The 20,869-nt window shown below is 43.7% G+C and overlaps 1 long non-coding RNA gene across 2 annotated transcripts in view; it reads right to left on the bottom strand.

Annotated features, from left to right (window-relative positions):
* The window catches only part of LOC129494679 (uncharacterized), a 46,577-nt gene extending 26,003 nt beyond the window's left edge, over window positions 1-20,574 (bottom strand). Inside the window, exon 1 of one of the 2 annotated variants that reach the window (XR_008661377.1) lies at window positions 20,397-20,574. This is a non-coding gene — a long non-coding RNA (uncharacterized LOC129494679). Of the gene's footprint in view, window positions 1-12,897; window positions 12,986-20,396 lie in introns of those variants that run through there. The other variant, XR_008661378.1, reaches the window with a different exon arrangement.
* Between the last annotated feature and the right edge of the window lie 295 nt (window positions 20,575-20,869).

Here is a 20,869-nt window from a genome sequence, read left to right as displayed (position 1 = left end):
ACTTGCTACTTATTTGCCCATGTAGACCATGGCATTTCATTCCTCCATATCTTTTTTCATACCTTTGTTCCTCTCCCTGGAGGCTTAACTTCTTCTTTCTTCATCCATTAACTATCACAGACCTGGACTCAGCTGAGCCATCACCCACTCTGGAGAACCTTCCTGAATGCCTCCCTCCTCTCGTAACCTTCCCAGTCTCCACAATGTATGAAGGGCCCTTTCATGGGTTTGACTTGACTATACCACTTATCTTGCCCATACTGTAGCCAGCACAATGTGAGCTTTTCCAGAGCATAGATCAATATTGTTCTTCTCTGTCTTCTTCCAGCCTGAACACAGGGCCTGGTATGTAATGGGATCTCAACCAAAGGTGCTTGTTGAAATATTTTATTTCACTGAACCCTTACTATAGCTCTGTGGGTTAGGCTGCTCAGGAATGGTGATTCTTCCCATTTCACAGAAGTGTAAGTTGAGACATGGAGAGGCAAAGTGCTGTGTCCTGGGAACCCAGCGCTGAGAGGAGGCCAATGCTCTTATCTGTGTCTCTTGCCTCCTGGTTCAGCCGCTCATGCTGTTGCCCTCCAAGAAGTGCCCTGGAGGCCCAGGGCAGAGAAAGTGAGACAACGCAGAGCAGGATGCAGTACCTCTGTGCACTGTGGAGCAAGCACCCGTGCCCAAACACCTCCAGCACAATCCCCTGTCACCACAGGGTAAAGCCTCAATTCTTTATTCTGGCCTTGGGGCCTCCCACAACATTCCCCAAGCCCACCTCTCCAGCGTCATCCTTTACAATTACCTCTCAGATGCCCCTGCTGCCACCACACCAGCCTACTCACCCTTCTCTGGGCTCATCTGAGTTTTCAGGCCCCTGTGCTCAGTGTCCAAGCTCTATGTCCATCATGCCCCAAGATACTGTGATCAGTACAAGTGGATAAAGAGGTGGGCAGGTGTTCACAGGAATCTTCCAATGTCAGGGTGACGAACCAGCATAGTGCTCAAAACAAGCAGAACAATCAGTATTTTCCCACACAGTGCTCATGGAATAACAGCACCCTAAGAGATGCTTATAACTATTCCTCCACAAAAGAGCCACATGGACAATATTATAATGATCTCGCATGTACTGAGTGTTGGTATTTCAGGCACAGCACTTTGCATGAAATGCTGCATTTCAGCCCCATAACAGTGCTAAAGCTGCAGGTCAAAGAGGCTAGTGAACTTCTCCATGGTCACACAGCTAGGAAGTAGCAGAACTAGGATTCAAAACCTAGCTGGTGCTCTCAGCCACTTTGTGAGCCTACTTTTATCTGTCTACTGCATTTTTCTTTGAGGAAATTCAAGGTATAATTAACATGTTAAACATCCTGAGTATTCTTATTTAAATTTAACTAAATATTGAAGTCCAGAACAACCCCCTTTTCACCACCACCTTTTGTTCTACTGAATGCTATTAATATCTCACAGAATGTAAAGTTTCCCTAAACAGTTTGTAAAATGCTGGGCTAGAAAATATCCCCTCCTATTGTCCTAACAACCTGACAGCATGGGATGGAGCTGCTAAGGGAACCCTGGAGACCTCTGAGCAGAGCCTCTTTACTGTACACATGAGGTTCTGAGGCCCAGATGGTGGCAGGTGCTCTTTGAACAGCCAAGGAGGCAGGGAGCAGATTTCTGACTCCTTCCTCAGGGCCAAGAAAGGCCTTTACTTAAGGCTGGCTAGTGGGGGTGGTAGTCTGGAAACCTCTCAGAAGGTGAAATTCACACACCTTCCTGTAGAGGCCGCACAGGTTTCAAAGGATAGTGCTAGAAGCAGCACCATATTGTTGGGGGGAAAAAAACTCCCTAAGATCTGGAGACCACAAAGCAGGAGGTTTCCACAGATCACATCAAATTTAGAAAGGGGAACCCTCTTGCACTGTTGGTAGGAATGTGCAATGGTGCAGCCACTCTGGAAAACTGTGTGGAGGTTCCTCAAAGAGTTAAAAGATAGAACTATCCTACGACCCAGCAATTGCACTGCTGGGGATTTACCCCAAAGATACAGATGCAGTGAAACACCGGGACACCTACACCTCAATGTTTATAGCCATGTCCACAACAGCCAAACTGTGGAAGGAGCCTCGATGCCCATCAAAAGATGAATGGAGGGATCCCTGGGTGGCGCAGCGGTTTAGCGCCTGCTTTTGGCCCAGGGCGTGATCCTGGAGACCCGGGATCGAATCCCACGTCGGGCTCCCAGTGCATGGAGCCTGCTTCTCCCTCTGCCTGTGTCTCTGCCTCTCTCTCTCTCTCTCTCTGTGTGTGTGACTATCATAAATAAATAAAAATAAAAATAAATTAAAAAAAAGATGAATGGATAAAGAAGCTGTGGTCTATGTATATGATGGAATATTACTTAGCCATTAGGAATGATGAATACTCACCATTTGCTTCAGCGTGGATGGAACTGGAGGGTATTATGCTGAGTGAAGTAAGTCAATCGGAGAAGGACAATCATTATATGGTCTCATTCATTTGGGGAATATAAATAATAGTGAAAGGGATTAAAGGGGAAAGGAGAGAAAATGAGTGGGAAATATCAGTGAGGGTGACAGATATGAGAGACTCCTAACTCTGGGAAACGAACAAGGGGTGGTAGAAAGGGAGGTAGGCGCGGGGATGGGGTGACTGGGTGACGGGCACTGAGGGGGGCACTTGACGGGATGAGCACTGGGTGATATGCTATATGTTGGCAAATCGAACTCCAATAAAAAAATAATAAATAAATAAATAAATAAATAAATAAATAAATAAATAAATAAATAAAAATTAGATTGTTGGGGCACCTGGGTAGCTCAGTGGGTGAAGCATCTGCCTTCGGCTCAAGTCATGACTCCAGGGTCCTGGGATTGAGTCCCACATCAGGCTCCCTGCTCAGCTTCTTCCTCTCCCACTCTGCCTGCTTGTGTTCTCTCTCAAATAAATAAAATCTTGAAGAAGAAAAAAAAATTTAACTCCTCCAACACAAAGGGACAAAGGCCCAGAGGGAACTGGACTTGTCCAAAGCCACACAGCAAGTTCAAAGCAGAGTGGAAATAGAATTCAACCCTCCTGCCTCCTGCTCCAAGGCTCTTTCTGTCTTTTCTTGTAACTGCCATTGTACTTAGCTATCCCCTCAGTCTGGCCAGAGACTCCTCAAGAGCAAAGGTAGTGTCCAAATCATGCTTGATTTCCTGGCTACTGACATTTAGGGCTAAAGAAATGTGACTAAATGAATAAATAAAGAAAACTTTTTTTTTTTTTTTTTACTAAAAACTGGCTGCTTCTGAAAATGACTAATTCTTCAAAGGATAAATATTTGCTATCAAAGAATAACAGCAACACTTATGTTTAACATACATATGTGTGTGTGTACACACAGTCAAACCCCAAACACTGCTCTAAGCATTTTATCTATATTAATTTATTTAAATCTTACAGTGACCATAAGGATAGGTATCATCATCATCTCCATATTGCAGATGAGAAGAAAAGTATCACAAATACATAGATAGCTTGTGTAGTCACACAACTAATAAATAATACAATCAGCATTTGAACCCAGGCACTATAACCCCAAAAGCTATGTTCTTAACCACTATACTATACTACCTCTCAAAAGTGCTGTCTTTACCAAACAGGTCCTACGTGGCAGGTACTTTGTGAAAGCATCATTTACATTATCTGTAATGCTCACAGCAAAACCCTGAGATAAATATTATTTTCCATTTTATGGCTGGAAAAATGAAAGCCCAGAGGTATAAAAGGATTTAGTTGTCTAAAGCCACACAGCTAGGAAGTGACAGACTTGGGATTTGAAGCCATCAATTTTAGTGATATGCCTGTAGTCATCGCTCATGGTTTATAGCTAAACTGTCATAAGTAATTCAGTCAAAACTTAAGTAAAAGCCAATGCACTGTGTCATCTTCCATAATATCGTGTGAAATATTTTCCTTCCAATATATCTTCCTTTTGTTGATTGGTTTTGTTCCAAAGTTTATTATTCATTAATTCATTTGTTCATGCAAATACTTATTGGATCTTACATACACACACGTGTACGTACACGTGCTAACCCCTACCTCGTATGAGTGATATGGCAATAAAGATGACAGACACTGTCCCTTCTAACCCTACCTGCATAAAGCTTACATTCCAGTAAGACAAGTCATCATTGAACAATTCATTTCACAATTAATTAGCAACTTAAAATGGTTGTGATTCCTACAAAGAAGAGGTAGAGATGGTTATACTGTGATTGGCTTCTGCTCAGAGTAGAAAGTTGTGGTTAATCTGCTGCATGTTTTGAAAGCTATTATTAAAATTAAATTCCATAGCTCCATATGGCAGTTATATATATATATATATATATATATAAAGAACAGGCAAAGATAAGTTCTTGCTTATCTGAGGGAAATAAAAGGGAATCATCGATAAACACATATCCCTGGAAAACAAGACTACTTTTTTTTTTTTGAAAAACAAGACTACTTAAGAGTAAATTAGAGAGAAGATAGTCAAGAGATATTCCCAAAGAATATCTTCTGAGTGGCTCCTATATGATGGAATTCTCTGGGTGGGGGGTGGGAGGTGGGAGGGGATCCCCACCAGTGCCATTAAGGAGGAGTTATTATGCCAATTTAAAGAGGAAAAAACAAAGATACTGAGAGGTTAGTCAATGCTATGGAGATCAGTCACACAGCTACCAAGAAGGAACAGGATTCAAGCCCAGACTGATGTGACAGTAACAGAATCTTTCACTGAATTATACCATATTTCTTTATCTTAAATGCTGATCAGCTAGGAGTTGAAACTTTGGCCTCTGACATCATAAGTATGCAAAGTCTTCTTGTCAATACCATCTCTCCGCCATGGGGCCCTGAAGAAGAAACACTATTTTCTGAGACCCAAGAGGATGAAAATGAGAAGATCCCGCATGATGTAAACCACAGTTGTGGGGGAAATTGTTAATTACCGGAATGATTGCATTCCTTTCCTCTGAGGTATAGGCTTCTCAAACAAAAAGCTTTAATATTTTGTTTATGCAAATGGAGAAAGCATTCTCCATCTCTCAGATAAGATGGCCTGAGTGGGGTCTTTTCTCTGCCTTACTACAACATAACCAAATATTTTCCTTCTTGAAGGCAATCCCACCTCTTCGTGTACCCAAAACCTTGCCCAAAGTTCCTGGCCCCAATTTCAGGAGCAAAACCATTTCCTACGAATCCAGTTTTCTCACAGCTTGAAAGGGACAATGAGGCTTCGCTTTGTTTGTTTATTTGTTGAAGAAAAAAGGACTCATCCTCTAACATGGGGACAATATTCATTTGTTTGCCCACACGGGCCTGCCCCCATAAATGCCTTTTCCCATCAGCAATGAACACTTCAGAGCATTTTCCAACACTGACGAAATTCAACTCTGGAATAGGTAAGTGTAGACTGTGCCTTGGCCAGTGTGCCTCCCTAGAAGCCTACTGCTCCCATCAGCCCCAACTGCCCGGCTGTGGGGGTCTAGGGAACCTGAGTGTCCAGTGAGCTGTTGCTCCCACAGCAGACATTCTGCCTCCTTGAGAGTGAACAGGGAAGAGGGCACATGGGCAGGCATGTACGAACAGACCTCCTTCCTAAGGAGCTTGCCTTTCAGGTTTCCTAAGAGCTGATGTGCCTGTGGATTCTATAATGAGAAAGGATTTGTTTGTTGAAGGATCTTTTCAGCTTTATTGCTTAACTCAAAGGTGAGAAGGGGGTGGGGGCAAGATGAGAATTATTCTCCTTTGCTTTTCTTTGCCTTCCCAAAGAGTCCAAATCTAAGCTTTGTCTGCAGATGCCCTGAAATAGCAGCCAAGATAGTTTTAAGGATGTGCAGATAGAAGCTCTAGTGCTGAGCTGGCCCCCTAACCTATGAGACCAGGGGCAAACCTTACCCTTTCTCTGGGCCAGAGTTCTCCCATATATTCAATGAGAAGGTGGGTACTATTATCTGTGTCTCGGTTCTATTATCTGTATCTCAGTACAATGGGCATCACAGTAAATATCTGACTTCATCTTCCTGGCTGTTAGAAGGAACAATATGGAATAATGTCAAGTAAATCAGATCTGAGACCTGAAGTGGCTTAATTTTGACAGTTAGTATGTTAAAACTATACAGTAGGGGTGAGCTCTCATTGGTTTTGAGATTTCCTTTGTATAACATCTTTGTACAACAAATAAATTTTATTTATATTTATTTTATTCTGTTTTATAACTTTTTTTTTATTTTGGAAAACTTTTTACAGAAGAGCTTCAAAAGAAAGAACAGAGGGTTCCCATGTGCCTTTCATCCAACTTCTCCTGATATTAACATCTTATGTAACTATTGTACAATTATCAAAGCTAAGAAATTAACTGTTCATTATACTACAGACTTCACTGAAATTTTGCCAATTTTTCCATTTAGGTCCTTCTTTTTGGTTCCAAAATCCAATTGGAATTGGTCACACATTATATTTAGGCACCATGCCTCCTTACACACCTCCAATATGTGACAGTTTCTCAGTCTCCTTTTTTTTTTTCATTATCTTGACATTTTTGGAGAGCACTGCTCAGATATTTTGTAGAATATCCTCAACTTGGGTTTGTCTGATGTTTTCTCATGACATGACATAGCTAATGCATTTTCAGAAGATTGTCATAAAGGTGAAGTTCCCTCCTCCTTGCATCATAACAGAGGTATGACATAAACAATGTCATTACTCGTGAGGTTAATTTGATTAGTTGGTAAGGTAGTGCCTGCCAGGATTCTGCACTATACATTACTACTTTCCTCTTTCCATACTCTGCTCAGAGAAGAAGGTGACCAAGTTCAGCTTACACTACACTCAAAGTTCAACGGCTCAGGAATTCAGTCTCTCCTCCCAAGGGAGAAATATCAAAGATTTTGTGGACCTGTGTCGAAACTACATTTGGGGAGAGGTCCCCTTGAGGCTGTACAAATAACCTGTTTCTCCTTAAGGTTGTGCCCACGAATTTTATCATCATCAGTGGATCTTGCAATTATTACTGTGGGGTTCTAAAGGTGATTTTCTATTTCCCTCATTCCTTCTATATATATTATTTGGAGCTATTTTAAAAGGAAGATTTGGTTTGCTTGCTTGCTTGCTTACTGGCTTGCTTGCTTTCTGCCTATATGGACTCATGGATATTTATTTTTGTATCTTTTTTAGTTATAATCCATATTATGTGTATTTACTTTAGCCACTGGAGGCTCTTTTGGGTTGACTCATGTCCTTTTGATATGTCTGGTCTTTTTTTTTTTTTTTAAATACTTCCTTACTTTCTGGCACTACCTTAGGCTTTAGGATCATCTTGTATTTTCCCTGACTCAGTACTAGAACTAGCCATTTCTCCAGGGGAACTTGGCTCCTTTTATTGGAAAATGACTTCTGGTAACCAAGATCTAGACTCTGAGTGTGCTCATGGCTACTGGGGTGTCACTGCTCCCTCAGCAGACAGAGCAAGGAAATTACTAACTCATAAGTACATGCATACCTATATTTGTCCTTCTATCCATCTTGTATATATATTAAAATAGACATAAATCCATACTGATACCTCCAACTCTAATCTATTCCCAACAGGGTTCAATCTAGTCTTCCGTATGTTCATGTGTGGCTTCCTCTCCAAAGTGAGAAACCTGGCTCCCATCATCTATGACTTTTAATTATTTGTTAAACTCTCATATACATGTAGTTCCAGAAAGCTAACTTCTCCTTCCATGAGAAACACATTTACCATATGGAGTAGTGTTTATGAACAGTTCTTTTCGTCTCTAGGCAAAGGTAATTCTTAATATTTAAAAGAAGGTCTGGATTCAAATGCCAGCTCTGCCACTCACTGGCTATGTCAATGTAAGGCACTCACTTAACCTCTCTTTCACCTGTTTACTCATCCATAAAACCAGAATTATGACCTCTATCCTACCTGCTTTGTACCCCTGATGGGAAGAAAAGAATTAGAAAAGAATATATAAAGGGGCTGAAAAATCGTCTAATCCTCCTCAACTGTCTGATGTTATCATAACATCATCATGGTCCCTGAGCTCCAGACTTGGGCCCTGTAGATGGCAGCTCCTGTCTTCTGAGTCTTGTCCTGCTCTAAGGCACATACAAGGGTCACAAGCATCCACTCCTTTCTGCATCCAATTCAGTGAGTCTGATCCAGGCCAAGCTGGGAGGGAGCCTAGTCTCTGGCTAAATAAACATGGACGCTAAGAGCATCTGGGCTCTTGGAGGCTCTCATTACCTGCTGGGGCATTTCAGCTCAGCTAGCCTAGACAGAGCCTCTTCTTCCAAGAGAAGAAGCAGACCTCTGGAGGCGGGATGGGGTGTTCTCCCTTTGTTGGGAAGATCCCCAGCATCCTGAGATGAGAAGCTTCATTCTCACTTTGTTTTGTAGACAGGCAGGGCCACTCCCCTCTCCTGGTCTTTAGTTTTCCTATCTGTAAAGATGAGTGTGTTGGATTAGGTGAGAAGTCACAAACTAGTAGCCAGATGCAGTGGACGTGTTGTATTTGGCCCAAAGGGCACTTTCAGTATTTTTTTAAACAGCCCTCACTTTTTTGTTGTTGTTGTTGTTGTTTATAGTTATTCATGAGAGACAGAGAGAGACAGGCAGAGACACAGGCAGAGGGAGAAGCAGGCTCCATGCAGGAGCCTGATGTGGGACTCGATCCTGAGACTCCAGGATCATGCCCTAGGCCGAAGGCAGGTGCTAAACCACTGAGCCACCCAGGGATCCCCAACAGCCCTCACTTTTAAAGCAGTTTTAGGTTTACAGAAAATTGAGTGGAATTGAGTTCCATATGCCTCTTCTCCCTACCTCCACATCGATAGCTTTTTCTACTATTAACATGGTGTGTTAATAAGGTACTTTTGTTGCAACTAATGAACTAACATATTCCTATTATTATGAATTAAAGCCCATAATTTATATTAGGGCTCAGTCTTTGTGTTGGTCAATTCCACGGGTTGTGACAGATGCATAATGTCACTCGCATATTCACCATTATAGTAGCATAGGAATAATTTCATTGCCCTAAAAAAAATCTCCTGTGTTTCATCTATTCATACTCTCCTCTTCTCCCAAACCACTGGCAACCACTGGTCTTTTCATTGTCTATAAAATTTTCTAGAATATTATATGCTTGGAATCCTACAGTATGTAGCCTTCTCAGACTGGCTTCTTTCGCTCAGCTATATGAACTTATTTCCCTCATGTCTTGTCATGACTTGATAGTGTATGTCTTTTTACTGATGGCTAATATTCCATTGTATGGATGGACCACAGTTCCTTTATCCACTTATTAGTATGATTTTAAGCTAGAATTATTTGCCAATAGTTAAGAATGAAAGGCATTATATTGAAATCCATATTTTCAGCTTCTCTTAAAAATAAGAAGCTTTGGCAACACTGGGTCTACCTCCCAGATGGCAACAAGGAGCTGGAATTGAACAGTAGAGGGCCTCTCACGATGGGGCAGAGTGACATGATCACTATAGTCCCCTCTTGTCCTCATGTGACCTGCCAGGTCCTGTTAAGCATTTAGACCAAGCTTTGCATCTTATTAACAAAGAGTCTTCAGGCAAATGTGCTGTTTTTCACATGCACCATTCCTATCCCTCGATCCTGTCCCAGCCCTTTTCTATCCTGCTCTCTGTCCTGAGATGCTGACCCTGTAGACCACATTTCCCAGGTTCCCGTGCTGCTGGCTTCCAGGTGGGTTTGGCCATAGGAGGCATCGGCCTGAGATAGAGGATGAGAGGAGAGAGTGACCACAGTGTAGGCCCATTGTGCGCCCATGTTTGGGCACCTACTGTTGGGTAATAGCTGCAGCTCTTCGAGACTATGGCTCCTGTGGGGCAATCCTCCCCTGCAGCCCCAGCCCTCCCTGGACACTGGTGACTCCATACCCTCTCTTTGACCCTTGCCACTGCGGCTAGCTCTGGGTTTCTCAACATCTCTGGTGTATCCCCTTAATGCTGTTACTCCCCTATAAGTAGTCTTTTCATTGAGTCTGTTTGAACTAGCCTGTTTGACTCTGTTTGCTGCTGAGACGACACAGTAAGTTGCTTATTTTCTCTGTTCCTTGGCTTCCTCACCTGAAAATGGGAATCACATTAATACCTATTTAATGAGGATGATGCAGTTAAATGAGAAAATGTACATGTGATGCCTAGTGCAGTGCCTGGCATAAATAAGTGCTCAATGACTGCTCAGTAGTAGTAGTATTATCATCATTATCTTTAGAATTTATGATCCTATAGCTTCATGACCTCTAGGCCCTTATAGCATGGATGGAATATGAATGAGTAACTTGCTACCCAAAAAATAAATCTTCTACTAAATCACCAGAGATTATTGTCAACTTTTGACCCTAAAGTAGAGTTGAAGTTTGGACAGTGTAAGTTGTAATTATCTCTTGCCTCACATGACAGTAGCCACATGGAATTCTCATTCCACTTACAGATAACAGTCAACATTTATGGAGCCTTTTCTCTGTACCAGCTAATCCAAGTCTTTATATGTAAAATTACATAACCCCCTGTACACTGGTCCCTACACAGATGAGACAATGAGGTTCCAAGAGACAAAGTAACTTGTCCAAGGTCATATGGTCAGTAGGCTATCAAACTGGGACTGAACTCCAGTCTTATGCACTTCCCACTACATGCCCTTCCCCTTATGGGCAAGGACTCTACCATAATGACACCCAGCATTTTCCTCACCACAAAAATCTTCTCATTTCTAAACAGAAGCTTCATTCAGCAGTACAAATTCCCTGATCACATTAGCAAGGATCTTGAAAAACATAAAGCGATATTATTGAGGGTGGGGTCAAAGCCTACCCTTGACAACCCCTTTTCCTTGGCAGGCTCCTTCCCTTCACTTCCTGATGTTGACCAGACTCCTGGAGCCTGCACCCAGGCTGATCTCTAACGTGTCTCCTTGTGAGACAGGAAAGACCCAGTCAACTTGAGGAGTCCAGTGAAGAGGAAGCAAAAGAGTGAGGCTCAGACAAAAAGTCAAATCCCTCTGTTCAAACATCAGCACAAGTATTCGTGGAGTAAAAGAAAACAGGGATGAACAAGTCAGTCAATCCATCAAAACATCAGAGCTAGGGAACCTGCAGGGTCTGGATCCATATCCAGCTTCCCATACTTTAGTCTCCTTCCCTGTGGACTATGCTACCGCCCACCTGTCTTTTGGAAATTGTCTTGAAGACTGAAGGACATCACACATACATAGTACCAAGCATCCAGTGGGCCCTTGATAATGGCTGACTTAGCCCCTCTGCCTTGTTTGACATCGCCTCCACATGTTCTCTGACTTTCTTTAGCCCTCTGGAAACTTTTTCTGGGTGATTACAGCAATGATATCTAAGGATTATTATATTTGGGATTTTTAGAAAGCAAAAGGCTCAGAAACCTCAAGTTCTAAACCCTTGGATATATATCGATGTGTCTTAGCATTCAGCGAATTGCTGTGAATGTGGTAGGTGCTTGAGAAATATTAATTGATTTAATGATTTTAAGTGTAGATACTTAAAGCTGGGATCACTGTCACCTCCCTCATACTTAGTAGGCACTTCGACATTTATGACAATCTCCAGAGCCCCCAACCACCTAGGAGGTAGGCTGGAAAGTATATGCTATCCTCATTTTATGGATGGGAAAACCAAGTCTCTGTAAGGTTAGGCAACTTGCCAAAGGTCACAGAAGTCTCCTGATTCAGAATTCAGTGGTCTTTATATTCTCATGAGCTGCCTGCTTATCTGAGGTTGGGAAGGAAAGGGTATCTTTGAATTTTCTTCACAGTAATGTATGTCTCAACCTCAGAAGCTAAGTTCCAGCAAGGGGAAGCACCTTTCCCAAGATACACACAGTGGGAACCAAAGTTGAGACAAAATCCAGGTTCTCCAACTCTTTCCTTTGGGTTTTTCTCATTGTTCTATGTGCCTTAGATTCAAAAGGAAATAGACATAAGGCAGGGAGTACTCACAATTAACAAAATGAGACAAACACTCTAGGTTCTCACTTCAGAGTCCCCAATAAATCAAATTCCACCAGAGAGTGACCAGGAGAAGAGTCTCTGGACCAGTACTTCATGTGCCTGAAGGATCCAAGACTGAAATGTCTCTCAGAAGGCTGTCCTAGCTGCCCCAGAACTCAGAGATGGCATCCAAGCCCCAGAGCCCCTGGGTGAAGCCAAGCATGGGGATCCTAGGGTGCTTGGCTGCATACAACACTCTCTCCAGCACTTCTCCTGACCTAGACATCACAGGTGAGTGGATACCCAAGCAGGTACTGAGAAAGAGGGGTGGTCAGGGCTCCAGGGGACACTTGACTTGTCTCTCAGCGGAGCCAGGGACATGCTCCAGTGATGTCCATGGCCACTTCCTCTAAGGGCACACTGCCTCTCTGGAGCCTGCTTTGGCCCTGCCCAAAGGACCAGTGGGAGATAGTCCAGGGGTCCTGCTCTGACTTGAGCAGCCAGAGAGAGCTGGGTGAATAGACAGAGTCATGGAAAACTCATGTGCTTACTTACTCAACAAATAGTCGCCAACTACATGCTCTCTGTCAGATTGCACTGTGAATTAAGGATTTCATAGTAAATTGGGCACAATGTTTGCCCTTGACAATCTGGAAGATGTGTATCCAAGTAACCAAAATACAAAGCATAGAGTGTTGGGGCTCCAGAGTCTTGCTGCCTGGCCCAATCTCAGCCCAGTCCTAGGATGCTGGGTGACCCTGAGCAAGTGGCTTACCCTCTCCACTTTCAGTATCCCTCCTCCACAAACTATTCTAAAAATGAAATAAAACAGTTGGCTTGGGAGTACTTACCACAGAAGCTGAACAGTGAGAGATTGTTACAAAAGTTTCATAATTTCATCACCAGTGTAGATGCCATATAGTCAGTACCTTCTAAGTACCAAGTATTTGCTCAGCATCACATGTTGTTGCTCCAACAGCTATGATGCAGCTGTACTATCTCTGTTTTAGAGATGAGAAATGAAGGCTCAGAGAGGAATTATCACTTACCCGTGGTCACACAGACTGTATATGACAGAGCTGGGATGGGGACCCAGGTCATTTGGATCCCACACCCTATGTTCTTTCTGGACTGCCTCGTCTGGCTTCCCTCTCCCTCTATGGCCTTTAGGGAACCCTTTCTGTGTGCCATGCTCCAAAGGTACAGAGGGAAGCCAAAGAGACCTGGAGCCATCCCTCACAGCCTCACAGGGGAGTAAAGCAACTAAGAATAATTACAAGCATAACAACTGTCGCCAAAAGGGAGGTCAGAGCCCCAAGGGGGTGTGAAGCTTGTCTGGGAATCAGGGAAGGCCTACTAGGGAAGGTAACCTTTGAGATAAAATCTGAAGGCTGACTGAGAGTTAGCCAAACAAGGAATCAGAGGGAGAGGACAGCATGAACTTTGGAGCCACAGGTGTTCAAGAAACAGAACAGAATGCACTGTTCAAAGAACAGAAAGAGACTGAGAACAAGGCCGCAGGAGGAACTAGTACAGGGATGGGTGGGAGAGCAAGGCAGGAGCCTTATAACACATGCCAAGGAATTTGGACTTGTTCCTGAGGGCCCTTGAGAGTTGAGTTCGTAGGCCTTCAAACCCTTCATTTGATGTCCTGCGGCTTCCTCCTCTGCCCTCTACCTGGCTGACTCAGTAGCTGAGGAGTGAGGAGGGACAGATCCAGCAGAACTGTGACTGACCACATAAGCTGAGGCCAGCGCAGAGCTGCCTAAAGGACAGGGAGGGGCCAGGGCAGGGCAGTACCAGGGACAGCTCACAGTGGCTCTCAGGACTCCTGCAGAGAGCCTTCACTCTCATTCATTCATTCATTCAATTTGTTGAGCGCCCTGCTAGGAGGGTACTGTTCTGGACACTGGAGGATACAAAGAAAACTAAACAGATAAAATCCTTCTTTTTTAAAATATATTTTATTTATTTATTCATGAGAATACACAGAGAGGAGAGAGAGAGAGAGAGAGAGAGAGAGAGAGAGAGAGGCAGAGACACAGGCAGAGGGAGAAGCAGGCTCCATGCAGGGAGCCTGACGTGGGACTCGATCCAGGGTCTCCAGGATCACACCCTGGGCTGCAGACGGCACTAAACCGCTGAGCCACTGGGGCTGCCCAGATGAAATCCTTCTTGAGATCACTTTCTTTGTGGTAGAGGGAGACAGAAAATAAACACTGCAAATAAGACAACTGTTAGAATGTGATTTGTGTATGGAAAGACCAAAAGCAAGGAAACAGATCAGAAGTGCAAGCAAGAAGGGGAGTGGTTATAACTTTAAATAGGATGATCAGAGAAAGTAGTATCTGGGCAAATACATGAATGAGGGGAAGGAAGAGTCAAGGGCACCCACAGGGAAGAGTGTTTCAGGCAGAAGGAAGAACAAGTGCAAAGTCCCTGGGGCAGGAGAATGCCACACATGTCAGAGGTTCTGTGAGAAGCCTGGGGTAGGTGAGTAGGAGTGAATGATTTCAGGAGAATGGCACGGAGGGAGTCAGAGCAGAGAGGGCCATTGTAAGGATGTAGCTTTTACTTTGTGTGAAGAGCCACCAGGGAATTCTGGGCATAGAAGTGATTGTTTTTTGTTTCTGTTTTTTAGAAGAGAGAGAAGTGGGGAGAGGGGCAGAGAGAGAGGGAGAGAGAGAATCTTTTTTTTTTTTTTGGAGAGAGAGAATCTTAAGCAGACTTCATGCCCAGCGCAGAGCCCAACACCAGGCTCAATCTTGATACCCCAAGATCATGACCTGAGCTGAAATCAAGAGTTGGATGCTCAACCAGTTGAGCCACCCAAGTCCCAGAAGTGACATTATTGACTTGTATTTTACAGGACACCTCTGACTGCTTGGGTGGATATTAGATTGTGGGGGTAAGAATGGAGGCAGAGAGAACTGTTAGGAGGCTAGAGCTACTTCAGATAAGATTAAAGTAGAAAAGCTGTGTTCAGTATAGAAAGGGTTAACAATATCAGCAAAGGAGCAACCAAGGGTATCACTGGGACCAAGGTGAGGCCAGAATAGAGAGGAAGAGAAATAGTCCCACCCCTGGCTCCCAGACGAGAGGCTCAGCTCCTATGTGAGTCTGTGAAACTGGGAAACTCAAAGAGGAAGGCAGGCACAAAGGAGTCCATGCCCTTAGAGGGAAACTCTCACTTCATCTTGCTTTCCCAAATCTGGTTTCTCTAGGCCCTTCTTTCCTAGATCCTGACTGCTGCATGAACCCCTTGCATTGAGTCTTGCTTCCTCCAACATATCCATGCTGCCCCCAAAGTGCTCTTCCAAAATGCATCGTGGGCACTGCCATTCCATCATACAAACACCTTCAGTAGCTCCCGTTGTCTAGGGTAAAAGTAATTCCTCCAATCTGGCACTACCCTAACTGTCCAGCCTCACTCTCACCATTTCCCATCATATATTCAATATTCCAGTCATATTTAACTCCCTGCCTTTTCCTAGACAGGCCTCAAGCCTTCTCTGCCTTTGCTTACCATGTTTACTTCATTTCATACATCTTCACTATGGAGAGCTCTAGGAAGCCTTTCCAAGCTGGATGAGATTATTCCCTCCTAAGAATTTACACCGCCTATGGGCCAGCTACCTCATTTCTACTAAAAGTCCAGAGAAGGGGAGTAGTGAAGAAAAGCTGAGTGAGTCTACAGCCAGCACCTCTACCATGCACACTGGAGCAGAAGGGCCAGTGTGTGAGTCCTGAGGCTTCTACCCATAAAAGAGCAGGGCCAAGTATTCCAGGCTAGTCTGAGGCATACTTGGCCATAATCCTTCAAGGCAGAGTGTGGAGGGAGCCCCTACAGATTATGAACCAAGAATTCCCTTGAGCAAACCACTATCCCAGCAAGGCAGAGAGAGAAGCTCCTGTCAGTAAATACCTGCTATGTGCCAGGCACTTTACCTACATTGTGTCCATTCCTCTTAGCAATGCTTTAAGGTGAGAGTTATTATCTCTGCTTTTCAGACAAAGATAATGAAATTCAGGGAGATGCTGCTGCTTGTCTGAAGTCACCTGTTTAGTGGTAGTGGAGCTGAAATTTGAACATAGGTTTCTCTGATGACTTCAGTCACGACTCTGGCAGCGCTTTGTGGGACAGGTGGTATTTGTCCTGGGCTTTAAAATTCAGGTAGACTTGGTCAAATAATCTTTGACAAAGCAGGAAAGAATATCCAATAGAAAAATGACAGTCTCTTCAACAAATGGTGTTGGGAAAATTGGACAGTCACATGCACAAAAATAAAACTGGACCATTTTCTTACACCATACAGATGGAAGACCTACATGTAAGACAAGAGTCCATCAAAATCCTAGAGGAGAACACAGGCAGCAATCTCTTTGACCTCAGCCACAACAATTCTTGCTAGACCCATCTCCAAAGCAAAGGAAAAAAAGCAAAAATGAACTATTGGGACTTCATCAAGATAAAAAGCTTTTGCACAGCAAAGGAAACAATGAACAAAACTAAAAGGCAACCGACGGAATGGGAGAAGATATTTGCAATGACATAGCAGGTAAAAGGTTAGTTAGTATTCAAAATCTATCAAGAATTCATCAAGCTCAACGCTCAAAAAACAAAAAATCTAGTCAAGAAATGGGAAGAAGATATGAACAGACATTTCTCTAAAGAAAACATACAAATGGTCAACAGACACATGAAAAAATGCCCAACATTACTCATTATCAGGGAAATACAAATCAAAACCACAATGAGATATCACCTCACACTGGTCAGAATGGCCAAAATTAACAACTCAGGAAACAAGAGATATTGGTGAGGATGCAAAGAAAGGGGAACTCTCCCATTGTTGGTGGGAATGCAAACTGGTGCAGCCACTCTGGAAACAGTACAGAGGTTCCTCAAAAAGTTAAAAATAGAGTTATGCTACAACCCAGCAGTTGCACTACGAGGTATTTATTCAAAGGATACAAACATAGTGATTTGAAGGGGCACATGCACTCCAATGTTTATAGCAGTGATGACCACAATAGCCAAAATATGGAAAGAACCCAGATGTCCACTGACAGATGAATGGATAAAGTAGATGTGATTTCATTCAAAAAGAATGAAATCTTGTCATTTGCAAGGACATACACGGAACTAGAGGCTATTATGCTAAGTGAAATAAGTCAGTCAGAGAAAGACAAATACCACATGATTTCATTCATTATGTGGAATTTAAGAAACAAAACAGATGAACATAGAAGGGAAGGAAAAATAAGATGAAAATGGGGAGGCAAATCATAGGAGATGCTGAACTCTAGGAAACAAACTAAGGGTTGCTGGAGGGGAGGTGGGGGAGATGGGGTAACTGGGTGACAGGCATTGAGCACTGGGTGTTATATGCAAGTGATGAATCACTAATTTCTATCCCTGAAACTAACAGCATACTATATGTTAATTAAATCAAATTTAAATAAATAATTTAAAAAAAATAAAAGAATAGGGATCCCTGGGTGGCGCAGCGGTTTGGCACCTGCCTTTGGCCCAGGGCGCGATCCTGGAGACCCAGGATCGAATCCCACGTCGGGCTCCCGGTGAATGGAGCCTGCTTCTCCCTCTGCCTATGTCTCTGCCTCTCTCTCTCTCTCTCTGTGACTATCATAAATAAATAAAAAATTAAAAAAAGAATTTTAAAAAAATAAAAATAAAAGAATAAAAGCAAGGTAGACTTTAGACATGTAGAGGGAAGATTGCAATGAAGGAAACATAAGGGTATTTTAGGTGACAGGAACAGAATGGGAAGGGGGATATTTTGGGTCTCTGGATTTAAAAATAGAGACAACTTTGTTGTTTTTAAAAAATAGAGTACGTGCTGGGGAGTAGCTGGAGCTAAGTCTGAAAAGGACAATAAGGACAAATTCATGAAAAAAAAGTATTAAATGCCAGGCTAAAGAGCAGCCCCCTCCTCTTGTACCCAGAGACCTTCTAAGTTGATGGCCCCAGTGAGGAGAGGTAGAATAGAACCCAACAACACAGAAGAAAATGGCTTCTTGTATCATATTTAACCATGGAACTGTAGCAGCCTTTTGGAGGAAAAAATAAATAACACTTGGCAGCCTTTGCTTGATAGTGTCTAAAAAGAGAGTTTTGGAGACAGATAGGCTGGTGGATCAAAATGTAATGCTCACCACTTAAATAGCTTTATTCTTCAACAGCTACACTAAGTCCCTAAGCCTCCCAGCACAAGGGAAGAGGTAACAGTCATCACTGTTCCTTGTAGAGGACAGATAACCCAGTCTGTGGGCACCTGGGCCCCCAGCTCAGACTCTGAGGATAATAGGGGACCCCATTTCTGGAGAGTGGCTCTGGAAGGACTCAAGAGGGCAGAGGGGCTGCTGGGTGGGGAGGTGTGTCCTCTTAGATCTTGGGCCCACCTTCAATCCACTCTAATTCTGATACTGGAGCCTGAGAGGAAAATATATGGAGGACCTACTGGAGACTAAGGAATGGATCTCAAAGGATCTCAATTTGCCCACCACTCTCAGCTCCTTTTTGACCTCCTAATTGCTTTTCACTGGTCATGTGCCATATGATACAGCTGCTACTCTACAGGGCCTCATGGCATGAGAGCTGTTGAAAAGGCTACCTGTCTGTCCCCAGCCCATCCTCAACACCCCACAACCCACCCACAAGGTTTTATATGCCTAATGGCCTCTTCTGAAGGCCAGAGAGAACAAGGGAATTGCAGCTATGAAACTGGATTCCAAATGAGCTCTTCTAAGAGTCCAAAACAAAGAAATAGCAACCCTGCACAGAGGGGTCTCCTCATGTTTCTTACCTTGAAGACCACTTCCCATTCCCTTCTCTGAGACAGGAACTCCTCTGTCAGTCGTTCATCAGAGGAGCCTCCACTTTTCCAGTTAGGAAAAGCTCAACCCTTATCACAGGAATGGGACTAACCCAAAGTCAAGATGGTCCATAGTATACAGTAACTCTCCAGTAGTATCCCTCCCAAAGTCTGAGTCTGAGATAACCACACAGGGCCCCAGCAGGCAGAACAACACAGGGGGCAAGATGGGAAGGAAGGGCTTGGGCACTCCAAGGACAGTGCTCATCAATGTGTCTCCATCAGTATGGGATAAGGACTATTCATTCTTCCCACACATGAATGAGTATATGCACATCTTCTCCCTCTCTCTCTCTCTCCTCTCTCTCTCTCTCTCTCTCTCTCTCTCACACACACACACACATACACACACACACACAATATTCCAAAGCTAAATAATAATTCTTGAAGTCAGTATGGGATCTAAACCACTCTAAGAAAAATATTTTCCTAAATCCACATAATCTGCATAGATTTCTCTGCCGATGTGAAGATCCATCTTTAATATTATGCAAACAGTATCATGTCCCCTTTATTCTCAAGCCAGTTGGAGTTTTCTATCACTTGAAACTACAAGAGCCCTGATCAATGTCTCTGACCTCATTGTATTGGTTAAAAAGCTTTCTGTTGCAAATAACAGAAATGTATTATCTCACAAAACAAAGTCTATTGGTGGGATAACCTCTAGGGTGCATTGACTCAGGGGTTTAATGGTGTCTTCAAGGTTCTTTTAAGATTCCCACTCTACCTAGAAAGGAAATGACCAGAGTGATTTCAGATATCACATCCATATGAAATATCCACATGACATCAACCTGAGGAAGTAGAAGGACCAGCTTTTACTATAGCTCTTTCTCAGGGATAAGGCAAGGAAACTTTCTCCTGAAGTTTCCAGCACGTATCTCCTGTGCTATATTGGCCAAACTTGGATCTCATTCCTCTCCTCAACCAATGGATTAGGACAGAGACAACAACAAGCAAAATGGAATTTTCTTCAGATCAATCACACACATCTCTAAAGCTGGGGGTGAGGGTGGCCCCGGTGGCTCAGCAGTTTGGCGCCGCCTTCAGCCCAGGGTGTGATCCTGGAGACCCAGGATCGAGTCCCATGTCGGGCTACCTCCAGGGAGCCTGTTTCTCCCTCTCCCTCTGCCTCTGTCTATGCCTCTCTCTGTGTGTCTCTTATGAATAAATAAATAAAAATATTAAAAAAAATAAAGCTGGGGGTGGGTCAGAGGGCCCCAGAAGCAGATGGCTGTGGCTGTGTATGAGGGGGCTATCCCAATCTTGTTAGGGTTCTGGTAGGAGAGAGCAAAAGGTGAGAGGGCACTGTGCAGGCTACCAACCATGTGCATTGCACAACATCCAATGCCTATGCTGACCAAAGCTTTTCTTAAACTTGGGCCACACCAAATCCTTAGGCAGGATATTTTCTCCCTGCAAGGGGGTAGTAGTCAGTGAAAATATGTACATACCTTGTCCAGAACCAATTTTTAGCCAGGTCTTCCAGTAATTGCTCTTGTAGTCACTTTGGGGAAGGTTCTCTCAGCTGATGTGGGGATTGGACTGGAGTGAGGTGGGGCTGGAGGCAGGAATGCCAATTGGGAAGTCAGTACAGCTGTGAACCCAGGACCTGTGAAACAAAAAGCCCAGTCCAGTAATGGACTGAGTCATTAGCAAGTTTTCAGAGGAAGGCTGAGACAAGAAGGTGTGCTCATAGAAGGAGGACTCTCAAGGGTATACCAAAGGAGGACATAAAGGCCCTGAGTCCTTCCATGAAGGTAAGGCAGGGAGACAAGTAAGGGGCAGAGGGAGGAGACCTGCAAAGCCATCCCCTTCCCTTGTCCTGAATGGGACTGAGAGCCAGCCCCCATGTCAGGGCTGCCCCTAGTGGCCTCTCCCTGTCATCTTGGTGGGCATTCCTTGAGTGACTGGAACAGGGAACCTG

This window comes from Nyctereutes procyonoides, unplaced genomic scaffold (assembly GCF_905146905.1).
Source record: "Nyctereutes procyonoides isolate TBG_1078 unplaced genomic scaffold, NYPRO_anot_genome, whole genome shotgun sequence".
Lineage (NCBI taxonomy): Eukaryota > Metazoa > Chordata > Mammalia > Carnivora > Canidae > Nyctereutes > Nyctereutes procyonoides.
This window is presented reverse-complemented; position numbering and strand designations above follow the sequence as displayed.